The sequence below is a fragment of the Antechinus flavipes genome, chromosome 5, assembly GCF_016432865.1.
Source record: "Antechinus flavipes isolate AdamAnt ecotype Samford, QLD, Australia chromosome 5, AdamAnt_v2, whole genome shotgun sequence".
In the NCBI taxonomy this organism is placed as follows: Eukaryota; Metazoa; Chordata; class Mammalia; order Dasyuromorphia; family Dasyuridae; genus Antechinus; species Antechinus flavipes.
In genome coordinates this window covers 165,614,720-165,626,009 of record NC_067402.1, presented here as the reverse complement: position 1 = coordinate 165,626,009, position 11,290 = coordinate 165,614,720, and the positions used below count along the sequence as shown (strand labels likewise).

Sequence of the window (11,290 nt, the reverse complement as noted above, 5' to 3'; positions counted from 1 at the left end):
AAAGATGCAGCAACTTTCATAACCTTTATGTGCTGGCTCTGTCATCCCCAAGAAAAGTTTTATTCTTTGTGATGCTTCCCTCCCCACCCCCACCAAAAAGAAGAAAAGATGGGGGAAAGGCAGCACAAGAAGAAAAAAAAAACTACTTATGATATTTATAAACCAAACAAACAAATAGAAAAGAAAAATACAAATCAACTACTCCTCTCCCAAAAAAAGGAGGAAATGAAACAGCTATGGTCAGAAAAAATCAGCTCCTGTCATTTGCTATGGTGTATCAATTAAAATGAAATGAAATTCCATGCAAAGAACTCCAAACGGAAACATACAAAACCTTCTCACTAATGATTTTTAGTTGTCAGGGCTAGCGAGACCTAGACAGCAGACAGCATGGTCCCAGCATGCTTTTTGCCATTTTTTTTGTTTGCATAGTAGCTGTCAGGTCCAGCCCCGCAGGTAGTGGAACCCAGCGGGAAGAAGGGGCGGGACCCAACGATGCAGCTTGAACTGACAGCCAATTTAAATTACTGAGCCTTTTTTTTTTTTATTTTTCTACTCTGCGACAAACTGAAAAGATTCCAGCACGCTAATTTAACCATCCTGCTTCTTCTTTCTCTTCTTCTTCTTCTTTCTTTCTTTTTTTTTTTTTTTTTGTTTGTTTTTGTTTGCTTGCCTCTGCTTTCAGGATAATTAAAAGAGAAACCTGTACAGGCAACATTCCGGCAAACGAGTTGGTGCTGTAACGTGCTGGTAAGATGAATTTAATTTTTTTAATCTTTTCTCTTTTTTTTTTCTTTTTCTTTCTTTAAATAAAAAAAAAAAGCTGAAAAGCTTTGTCTGTCTAATGCAGTCATAAGGTAGCTTCCCTACCGTGAGAGGTTAGTATGTAATGAAAAGGTATAATTGCTTGATATGTGACCTTCCCTTCTTACTTATAATGGGTAATAACAGCATTCATGTCTATCTTGATGATGCCTTCTCTCTGGGAATTGACTATTCGCCCAGTTGAAAAGGGGATAGGATTGTCGCACTATGACAATGAGGAGTTGATTGTTTTCCCTTAGAGTTTCAGCGTCCTGTCTGAGAGAACCACTTGAGTTTCTCAGTTGCCCATAGCAGAGGTGGTATGGACTTTAATAAGTCTGCAATGTAAACACAGCTATTCTACTGTTTACTCATCAGACAGGAAGTTCAGTGATGAAACTTTTTTAAAATCTACTAAACTTGGTTGGATTTACCAAATACAGACAAAGAATCTGACATCAGTGAGTGTGCTCTATAAAGTTAGTTTAATCCCTTTAATCTTCAGTCAGTCAAACGTAGTTCAGTAGATGTTTGACTCTAGGAAAGTTTAGAGACTTTCAGTGTATTTTGCAAGAGTTTCTAACTTTGTCCCTTAAAATAATCTAAGTCAACTCAATGCAATTTTAAAAGTATTAGTGAGACATCTTTTTTGTGCCTAGATCAGTGCTTTCTATGTGAAGTCACTCAACTTGAACTTTTTGTTGCTTTTTCCATGCAGAATCTGCATCATATAAACTGGGAGATGAAAAGTTTCAATCTGCAGAGTTTCTTAACTATCCTCTGAGTTTTTCATAATGTTTTAGAACTGTTTCTACGTCTATAAGAACCAATTTGCCTAGTTTTCTATTTCATTTTAGGCAATGTAATTTCCATGCTGGGATTACTCCCTTCTGTCAACCTGTTACTTCAGTTGTTGAAATTATAGAATGTCCTTTTATCTATTATAGAAAAAGAAAATTATTTGAGTAATTTTTCATTGTTTCATTTGAAATTATTAAACTATCTGACTGAGGCAGAGCAAGAATTGGATGAAATAATATATTTTAAAGTTGTATTATATGAAGCACTATATGAATATAAATTATGAACAACAATGCATCTATGTGCCAAACTTGTCCTCTGATTTCAGATAGAATAAAAGACAGATGAGAATAAACTAGTCATATTTCTCCTATCAAAACACTTTTTCAGATTTTAGTATGAGACATGTGAAGAGGGGACAGTTTTCCCTTTTGATAGCATGTAATCTTGTTTATCATATGCTCATATTTTCAAATTTTATAAAATTATTTGGGTAGGATTTGTAGAGGTTTTTTTTTTGCCTAGGTGTTAAAAACAAAAAAGAAGAAGTCAATTGAGTGAATCCCAAAGAAAGAATATAATTTGTATAATGCAATAAGAATAACAACATATGCTTATTCCTCAGAATATTTTATTTTGAGAGTTTTTCATGATACTTGGAGCTTGTTGATAAGGTAGTCTAGTGTCTAGAACTTTTTAATTATGTCATTGCATTCAGGATCTCTGCTTCCCCTCTGATCCCAATTGTTACCCTTAGATGGAATACTAGAAAGGTCTATGAAAATCTTAGAAAATCAGAATGTATCAACTGTTAGAACATTTTTTTTTGCTTCTTACAACCTGAAAAAAATGCTGCCGATATCATGTTTCAGAAATCTGTTTTCATCCACTAGTCACTATTAGGAGTATTTCTACTCTAATTGGAATGAATTGTTGGCCAGTTATAGGCATGCCTACTTTCTGCAAAATAAGTGACTAGAAATAGCATTAGAAAATAAAATCAAATGAAAACCATGTATATGTACATAAGTGTGCATGTATGCATATATATATATACACATTTATATTTATAAAATGTCTTAAAATTGTTATTTTCAAAATTTTTCAATTGTAAGTAAAATTTTCAAGTTTTTAAAGTTATGGAACTATTTCATTGAGCTTTCAAACAATATCTAATTGGATATCATCCCTGTGAAGGAAGAAAAAGTATAATAAATCTTCAAATGATATCCTTTCAACATTCAAAATAAGAATAGTAGACAATAAGCTCAATCTCTCAGGCAATGATTGTTAACAAGATTGTAAGCTAGCAATACTATTATATGTGAAGAACTGCTATCATCCCTTGAAGAATGTAATATAAAATTATGGGTTTCACTGTAGGAACTATGTTATTTGAACTAGTAATCAGTCCATAATTCTACAAATTGCAGGAGAAAGGATGATGCTTTCCCTCCATTAATAAAATGTTGAGTAACACTGAAAATTCATCTTAGTTCTATTTCCCATTTTCCTGATGTAATAATATTTTAAAAGCAGTTTTCTATATCTTGATATTTAAGCTTATCAAAGTTCTGTGTATTCTATCATTTATCAAATATAATGGCATTATGTGCTGAGAAGCCAGACTTTTAGAGAATGTCAGCATTTTTTAAATATCTTAGCACTTGTCATTTAGGTATCAGTATTCATATTTTTCTCACAATGAGTAAACTGGCCTTCTAAGACAGTAATAGTACTAGCCACATGACTTTGTATGATTCACATTATATATCTCGGTATTGTTTCTTCACCTATAACATCAAGGAAATAAATGATTTATAAGGTCCCTTCCAGTTTTAACATCCTGTGATTCTATGATTCGATATTATGGTGAGATAAACAATACCTGAAAAATCAGGAAAGCATCAGGTGGAAATGACATGACAGTTTAGGGAGGCATTGTGGATCAGTGGGCTAAGCAAAAGACCAGGGAACTGTCAGTTAATTACTCTAAAAGACTAAATCTTTCTGAGTGATAATCTTAGGAGGCTTTATGTGTGTCTCCAGCAAGTAACAAGTTACCCTTTTCTCTATTTCATTGTCTTTTTGTTGACTTGATAAAGCACATAGGATTGTGGGGAGGAAATACCACTTGCATGTAAAAATAAAAATAAGAACACATTATAAATTTAGTAAGAATTATGTAAAGGAGGGTTTCTAAAATAAGTTTTGATATCAGTTTAGATGATTATCATATGACTTTTATAAGCAAGGGATACTGTGTTTTAAGGATTTCTCTTAAAGAAGGTTAAAATTCAACATTCACTGTATTCTTTTGTTTTTTTTTTCCTTAAATGTCTCCAAATAATCACTTCTAATTCTATAAGGTTCACTGGAAACTTCCCCTGCTTTCTTAGTTTCTGAAATGATTTGTTAAGTATAACGTTAGACGTTTGAGACAATTTTCCAGATGCTCCTGTGACTTTCTATAACATTGATTCCTTTATCATGTGATGTGGGCTATCTCAGTTCAAAAGGAAGAGGAGGAACCTATTGGAATTAAATATCTAATAAGTTCATTCAAAAATGTCAAATTTTTTAATGCCAGATGTCAACAAATTATTTGAAAAGTGAGTTGGGGATGAGTGGGGAGGGAGAGAATAGGAAAGAACAAGAAGACTTAATGATGTTTCTAAAAGACATATGACAGTTTTCTTGTATTTGAAGAACTCATTTGGCTGTGATATTTTTCTTACTATGCTTATTGATTCTAAACCATGGGATTATAGGTTAAGAGTTAGAGGAATCTGAAAGACCACCCAGACCAGTTCTCTGATTTTATGGATAATGTCACTAAAAATCAGAGGGTTTAAGTCCCTTGAAAGGTAGGAAGTTCCAGAAGGCAGGTTATGAATTCAATTCTTTTGCTTCCAGTACCACATTATCTCTATAAGCCTTCTATATTGATAAAGATCTCCCATATCTTATTCAAATAGACTGAAAAAGCATTTACCAAACCACAGTTTTGAGTGCTGAGTATACAAAGAAAACAACCCCTGAACTAAGAAACTCAAAATATAATAGAAGAGACAACATTCCAATAAGCAGATATAATAGTATATCTAAAAACATTATTTATTTTTTCAATACTTTCTTTATAAAGCAGTGAGTAAATGGAATCAAAGTGAGACCCCAACTCTGCTAAGCAATAGTTATTAAGGAATGAGCTAACCTTTACTAATTAAAGAAAACCTAATAGCCAATGACTTATGAGAGCACAATACATACAACAATTAACCACATGCTGTTTGAAAAAGAACTATGAATAAGAGAACCATCATTTTGGGTTCTTACATACAACCCTCTACCCCATGCTACTATTTTCAAAAAAACTTATCCAAAGTAGTTAGCTTTATTAAAGGAATAGAGGATTGCCAACCAAAATCTCCACCCCAAGTTCTGTACTGTTATGGTTTAAAAGTCTACACTGTCCTGGGAAATAAAATAAAGAAATGGTTTCACAGAGGGATGCCTTTGACTCTTGCCATTTGTCAATTTTAATTCTTTCTCCTTGGTCATCACATTCTGCTATTAATTGGCTTAGTGAATTCATATCTCACACACTTCTCTATGAAACCTGCAAATATCGAGGTTTAAAAATAGGGCTGTGAATGAACAGAATTTTGCAGGGTTCATTTCTATTCTGTCATAAACTAAAAAGATTTCAACTTGCTAATTTAACATCTCTAAAGTTACATCATTAACAAACCTGTGGGACTGACTGGGAAGGCTGTCAGTATGCTAGACCTTATAAAAAAGGAAAAGATAGAAACTATCAGTCTTTCTGGCTCTTCAGGCAAGAACTCCAGCAGTGGAAAGAACCAATGTCCCTAAAATGAACCCTGCCATTATGGCCCCATTTGTTCTGTTGTTGTCTGGAAGAGACTAATTTTGCAGAGCATTTAAGAGATCTATCCAAGGAATATGCACTGAAAAGTATAATAAGACTGCCCAACTTGTGCTCATGAGGATCATATTTAGGATCTTTAAAAGAAAGCTAGAAGTATAATTATTAGCTGTATGTTAGCAAGTTTTGATGAACTCACCAATAAATGTAAAATATTTAAATCTTTTTTTTCTGATTACATTAATCCTGAAGTAAATTAGTTTTGAAGAGAGTAATGTCCACTAGTAGATATATACATCCTATTGGAGCTGATCCATACTTGAAGATGGTGGTGTTATTTCAAATATTTATGGCATCATAGTTTCAGAGATGGAAGAGATACTGAAGGTCATTAAGATAAATTTACTTTTATTTTCTTTCTTTTTCTTTCTTTTTTCTTTCCAGTGGAAGAAACAGGATGAGAGGCAAAGTAACTTGATCAGCATTACCTAGCTAGCAAATATCTAAGGTGTAACTCAAACCCAGATCTTCCTGACTCTAATTACTGCTTTTTATTTAATTATCAAATTATGCATTTTTTGCTTTTACTTACTTCCTCCATTATACAGATTAAGGGTAATCATCCTTATTTCATTTATTTCTTCCTCTATTATACAGATTAAGAGTAATTATACTTGTTTCATCTCAGAGTAAATCATTTAATAATATCTATTTGTGTAGTGTTTTAAGATTTGCAAAGTGGTTTATCCTCGTTTGATCCTCACATCAAACCTGAGGAGTTGGTGCTATGATTATTTTTAATTTTCATATAAGGAAACTGAGGCAGAGAGATATTAAGGTTTTCCTGAAGTCACACAGATTCCAAGTATCATATCAAGGATTTGAACTTGAATTTTCCCTATACCAGATTCAAACCTCTATCCACAATGCCAACCAACTTCCTCTTAGCTAGAATTTATTCAGATTTAATTAGTAAGCCAATGGAGTAAATGGCAAAGAGACCATGAGTTTCATCAATCTAAATTTAATGGATTACCATATAGATTACATTCTTGACTTCAAACTATATGCTTGTAACTTTCTTAACACTCATTGGGTTGTAGCAACTACTACTACTACTACCACTATACCACCACTACAGGTGATTGTTTGACCATACTTCAGGGAGCTGATACTGCCACATGCAAATGTATTATATTTAAGTGAGGAAGGGCTGTGCTAGGTCACCTTCCTGACTTCCCCCTCCAAAGCCATCTGGGTCCAGTGGCCAGATACAAATCAGGATGACTGTAAATGGCCCTGGATGCAATGGGATACTATGGCCTTTTTTAACTAAAGTCTTCAACAAATCTCAGTTTGATTGAGGCTGTACCCATTCAGTAATTAAAGCTAGGTTGCAATTGAAGCAAAGAATCTCTTCTTTTTCTACTACTATTAGTACTAACTACTACTACTACTACTGCTACTGCTACTACTACTTCTATTACTACAACTACAACTACTACTTCTACTATTATAACTACTATTTTTACTACTACTACTACTACTACTACTATTACTACTACTACTACTACAACTACCACTATGACTACCTATCATCACTACTAAAATATAATTGTAAAAATTAGACAGGGAACTGTGTTAATAAACTTTGCATAGGGAAATGGAGATTTGATTAGAAAGGGCAATATAGTGTATAGTATTGTACTTGAAATTAGGAAGATAGTTAAGATCCTAGTTTAGATTATGTGACCCTAGGCAAGTCACTTAACTACTGTGTCTTATTTTCTTCCTCTGTAAAATAAAGGGGCTAGAATGTATTAATCTCATAAATATTTGTATAAAGGGATTAAAATAAGATTTGGAGAGTTTTTTGGTTAATGATTTTGGAAGTTATAATGATACCCAAGCAGAGAGCAAGACTACCCTGAATTGTGTAGTCAGTAATTTTAATAGACCCTTCTCTTCAAAATGTATTTCCCATATTATAGAATTCATGTTTATTGATCTTTTAATCAATCTTCATTAATTTGATGGCTTTAAGAAGAATAATGCCATAAAGCAGTTTGGTGTGCATACAGGCCATGAAATTTTCATTAGTGTTAAAAAGAGGAAAAGAATTTAGATTGAGATTCTTTCGTTGCAATAGAAATGAAGAAATAAAAAAGACAAAAAAGAGTAGCTATTGAGATAAAAGGTAGAAGACAAAGGAAAGAGGGACTTGAAAATCCGAATAAAAGAAGTAATCCTTAAGCACCAATCAGCACCAGACCTCTTGTTAGTGGATTGGACTAAACTCTAGTACAGAAAACAATTCTCTCATAGAGGCTGAGGAGTTTCTTTGTTTGGGGAAAAAAATAAGAACTGCAATTAATGGAATGCACTTCTAGGGGAAATATAGTAGTGAAACTGAGGTCCCCTGACCTTAGAGTGCTATTGTTCTAACAATCTGTCTGTCAATAATTCTAAAGTCCTCTAGCCTTAGGAATATAATAATATAATTATATTTTTCTTTCCTAAACTTTAGGGAAGATATAGCAATGCTCCTGAGGTCCTCTGGCCTTAGAATGCTATTGTTCTAACAATCTGTCTGTCAAACATTTCTGACTATTGGATAGACAATCTGTTGGTCAGTGAAAACCGAGTTCCTGAGACAATAGTGAATATCCCACCCTCAAATCTACTTGCAGGCCATAAAATCAGCAAATAAGTAACATGAAGCTCTGGTCTCTTCAACTTTGTCTTATAAATTTATCTTTTTTCTCTTCCTTCTTTGAAAATCCTTTTGGAATTCAGCCCACTTCAATGGCATTATAATTACAGTAAATTTTGCCCCTTGACTTGGAGATAGGTTCAAGTTTGTAAATGTAAAAAATGACTTTAATGCCATTGAGTAGCTAGGCATAAACTATAACAATACATGAGTTTACACAACTTGAAGGATTTTGACAATATACTGATTCAAGATGTTAATGACCAAGGCCAGGGAAGCTGGTGTAGAGTAAGACTGGGTGGGAATATGTTCAAAGAGAGATTAAAATATGATTTAATAGGCTGTTCTCTCATAAGAAAATTAATAAAATCCTTAGAGTATAATGAAATCATTTCTTGAATGGAGACATCAGCCAAGACAATTTCCTTCTATAATATGACCCCCAATTCTTTATAAATCATTTAATCTCTATTTGTTTCTGAGGCAGGTAGGAGGCACAGTGGATAGAGTACTGAATATGGAATCAAGAAGATCTACATTCAAATTCAACCTCAGACCCTTAGTATCTGTGTGACCTGAAGACATCATTTAATCTTTTTTTTTTTTTTTTGTCTTAATACAGTGGAAAAGGAAATGGCAAACCACTTCGCATTTTTGCCAAAAAAAAACCACAGACAGTATGGTCCATGGAGTCATAAAGAGTTGGACATGATTGAAAAATAACAGTTTCATTGTGTTGATGTTCAAAAAAGAACTCAAAAGGTTGGGATCATAGATCTATATTGTGAATTGTCTCAAAGCATTTACAGACTTGAACCCATCTCCAAGTCAAGATATTCCAATATCTTTTTCCAGGGAGTTTGCTTAGGTGATTCCAATGGTGGGAGCCTAAGTGTAATAGGAAATCATCAAATCTTCAGCTCCCTCCACGTTCTGAAAGAATATACATTCTTCCTATCATTTCTTTTCTTTTCTTTTTTAACAGGCCTATGATTTTATTTATTTATTTATTTGTTTGTTTGTTTTGGTAAGGAACTCACTGCTACCAATGCAGAAGTACCTTTTGAGAATAGTCTTTCTTTCATTCTTTGTGTCCCTAGGACCTAGCACAAAAGGTGGAACATAGTAGGAGCAGAATAAGTGCTTGTTTATTAATTCATTGCTTGATTAAAGAGATTTAAGATTACCTGTTATAACTAAAGGTCAAATGACAAGATCATCTAGGTTTCACAGGATGGACTTGAAAGCAGGTCTGAGCTAATTGGAAGGCCAGGTCTCAATCTATTCTGCCACCGTACATACTTTCTCTTATGTTATCCTTAAAACTAATTTTACACTGGAAAGCCAGACTCACTGGTTACTTGTTAACATTTTGCACTGACTTTAAAAAAAATTCTTACACATCCTTTCTCATATATAAAAGGGTTTAACTTTTAAATAATGAACCTTAAACACCCTATTTAGAGCAATTAAGATAGGGGAGTGCATTTTTCTTTTGAGTAGGCAGACATTTTCTTCCTTTTCTTCTTTTGTATTTCCCAGCTCTCGGCTGTTTAGCTCTTTTTTCTGTGTGAGTTGTTGACAATTGCTTTTTTATTTTGTACACCAGCACTTCTGAGTCACTTTAGCACCTGGTTCTGCTCAAGTTAACTATGGATTGCTGTTTTCCAACTACTGATACTGCTGGGTTTTTGTTCTCCTTTGAATGGCCATTTGGAGGCAGAGAGTTGGTTAGCTTAGATTAGGAAAGGACAACTGAACAACAAACCTGGGAAATCTCCCCAGGCCAACAGCTCCCTAAGAACAGTTGCATAATTCCAAAATGTTTCCATTTAACAACAATCAAGTTTACCAGTGAAGCCAAGTCATCACCCTCGTAGACTGTTATTCTATTTAACAGAAAATTCTGCATCCCACCCCTTCTGTTTACTATGCAAGGTCCAGTTAATTTGTGTGCAGTTCAATTTTACAAATGTTACTTTCTAAGAGAAACTATAAGGGTAAAGGCATAATCAAGAACAATTATTCTCTCCTGATGCCCAGATATAAAAATTATACTAATGAGACATGGCAAACTGTACTCCATTGGGAATGGCAGGATAATTGCTAGTAAAGAGGGAAAGAATGCCCAGGATTAAGTAACATAGTTCTCTGAATACATAGAATCTGAGGTAGTGCAGAAGAGCTGCTTCCAAGGTTGGAGTACCTTGGTTCAAATACAGTTATTACCTTTTTTTATCTTTGTTTTTAAGAAGCAGTTGGATGAACACATTGTCCACAATTCCTCTGGACCTCAGGTTCTTCTTTTCTAAAATAAGAAGTTTAAAATAGATGGTATCTACTATTCTCAATCGGATGAATTTAAGAATCTCACAATGGGAAGAGACTTCAGAGATGATCCAGTGCAACCCATTGCTGAAGAATGAATTCATTCTAATGATGTGTCTATCAAGTGATCAACCTCTGCTTGGGGACTTCAGTATTTCTTTTGGCAGTTGATTTCATTTGTGATATTAAGAGAGGACTAACACCTCTGGCATGAGAGGGCTTGTATGTCCCTTTTCAGAGTTGCTGGTATATCTTTAGTGTCTAACCAGTCACCTAGTTCTTGCCTGTGGTTTCAAGAAACACTAGCATGAACAGACATACCCTGGCATAACTATCTAGGCAGATGGGCTAAAAGAGGTTGAGGATAACCAATAGACCTCAAAACCTTTGGTGAGTAAGGGGGATGTCTCCGCCAATAGCCATCCATTCACCTCACACCCGAAATTGCCCCCAGTGGAAGGAATGAGTAAATGAAAACAATTTGTTCCAACAATCATAACCAAGTACTGTGTAGTGCTTAGAGCTTGATCAGACATCAAAGACACCAAGTTCATCCACTACATTTGGTGCCATTGCCAATCATCCTGACTTTTGTCCTGCCAACTTTGTTCAATTCTACCCCACTTAAATCTAATTCATATAAGTCAAGACATCACCCCATGATGTCATTGGTCCTTTTTGAAAACTAAGAATCATTTGTTTTCTGCTCTAAATATTAAAGTCTATTTCCTTTTGTCAAACTAGAATTTGCATTT

General features: G+C 34.1%; 1 protein-coding gene across 5 annotated transcripts in view; it reads left to right on the top strand.

Annotated features, from left to right (window-relative positions):
• The first annotated feature begins 395 nt into the window (after positions 1 to 395).
• Positions 396 to 11,290, top strand: part of CELF2 (CUGBP Elav-like family member 2) — a 974,186-nt gene continuing 963,291 nt past the window's right edge. For 3 of the 5 annotated variants that reach the window (XM_052000330.1, XM_052000333.1, XM_052000332.1), the window contains exon 1: positions 397 to 750. The gene's annotated coding sequence lies outside the window, so the exon portion shown is untranslated. Of the gene's footprint in view, positions 751 to 11,290 lie in introns of all 5 variants that reach the window. The other 2 variants (XM_052000334.1, XM_052000335.1) reach the window with 1 other exon arrangement.